Here is a 1810-nt window from a genome sequence, read left to right on the forward strand (position 1 = left end):
GAAGAGGCAGAGGAACTAGAGATCAAATCGCCAACATTCGCTGGGTCATGGAAAAAGCAAGAGAATTCCAGAAAAAGTCTATTTCTGCTTCATTGACTACGCTAAAGCCTTTGATTGTGTGGATCACAACAAACTCTGGCAAATTCTTAAAGAGATGGGATGAGGGACAAGAGTACGAGGGACAAGAAGCAACAGTAAGAACCGGACATGGAACAACCGATTGGTTCCAAATTGGGAAAGGAGTACAACAAGGCTGTATATTGTCGCCTCGCTTATTTAATTTATATGCGAAGTACATCATGAGAAACGCCGGGTTGGATGAATCCCAGGTCGGAATTAAGATTGCCAGGAGAATTATTAACAACCTCAGATACGCAGACGATACCACCCTAATGGCAGAAAGCAAAGAGGATCTCAAGAGCCTCTTGTTGAGGGTGAAAGTGGAGAGTGCAAAAGCTGGTTTGAAACTCAACATTAAAAAAATGAAGATCATGGCATCTGGCCCCATCACTTCCTGGCATACAGATGGGGAAGAAATGGAAGCAGTGACAGATTTTATTTTCTTGGGCTCCAAGATCACTGCAGATGGTGACTGTAGCCATGAAATTAAAAGACACTTGTTCCTTGGGAGGAAAGCCATGGCAAACCTAGATGGCATAGTAAGAAGCAGAGACATCACCTTGCCGACAAAGGTTCGTATTATCAAAGCTATGGTTTCCCAGTAGCAACGTATGGCTGTGAGAGCTGGACTATAAGGAAGGCTGAGCGCCAAAGAATCGATGCTTTCGAACTGTGGTGCTGGAGAAGACTCTTACGAGTCCCCTAGACTGCAAGGAGGTCAAATCAGTCAATCCTAAAGGAAATCAACCCTGAGTGCTCATTGGAAGGACAGATACTGAAGCTGAAGCTCAAATATTTTAGCCACCTAATATGAAGAGAAAACAAAACTCCCTGGAAAAGACCCTGATGCTGGGAAAGACTGATGGCAAAAAGAGAAGGGGACGGCGGTGGATGAGATGGCTAGATAGCATCTCCAATGCAATGAATATGGACTTGAGCACACTCCGGGAGAGAGCGCAGGACAGGAAGGCCTGGCGTGCTATGGTCCATGGGGTCATGAAGAGTCAGACATGACTTAACGACTGAACAACAATGTTATACCTGCCTGGCAGAGGAGACACCATGGTCATGAAGGTGGTTTTCCCAGGGTGTGGCTCATCCATTGCACTCCGGGTGTGCTGACCCCTGTGATTTCCCCAAATGCGGGAAACTGGACTGCGTAAGTTGTGGTAGCGGGGGACTGTGTTTCCTCTTTCCCAATAATAATAATAATAATAATACTGTGCTATGTTTTTACTTTTGCAAATATCCTGGTACTGCTTTATAGGAAAGGATGTAGATGAATGTAGTAAATAAAACACACACACAAATAGCTGTATAAATCAGTGGCTCGATCCCCCCCCCTTCAATATAATTGCTGGTATCCATGAGCTCATGCAGGATTCCTCTTCCCCAGTTTGGGATATTCCCCCAGCTTTCCACAACATTTCCCATATTGTTCAGGAGGGTCCCCTGACCCTCTGGTGTGGCTGGGGGGGGCGGGAATTTATTGGAAAGGAGAGGTGAGGAAAGATTGAAAGGCTGTTCAGATAACCTTTGAAAACAACCCCATATTCTTTAAATCAGCTTTTCCCAACCTGGTGCCCTCTGGATGTACTGGACTGGATGATGCAAGTCATACTCCAACACACCTGGAAAGTGCCACTTTGGGAAGGGTATTTTTTGGATGGGCAAATGACTGATCCAAAGG

The 1810-nt window shown here is 45.5% G+C and overlaps 1 non-coding gene across 1 annotated transcript; it reads left to right on the top strand.

Annotated features, from left to right (window-relative positions):
- Window positions 1–1157: 1157 nt before the first annotated feature.
- On the top strand, window positions 1158–1321 carry LOC146343892 (U1 spliceosomal RNA). The gene has a single exon (XR_014792768.1). It is a non-coding gene; the product is annotated as a U1 spliceosomal RNA (small nuclear RNA).
- Window positions 1322–1810: the final 489 nt, after the last annotated feature.

This window comes from Heloderma suspectum, chromosome 5 (assembly GCF_057233095.1).
Source record: "Heloderma suspectum isolate Gila_16-S chromosome 5, 16-S_ref, whole genome shotgun sequence".
Taxonomy (NCBI): Eukaryota; Metazoa; Chordata; class Lepidosauria; order Squamata; family Helodermatidae; genus Heloderma; species Heloderma suspectum.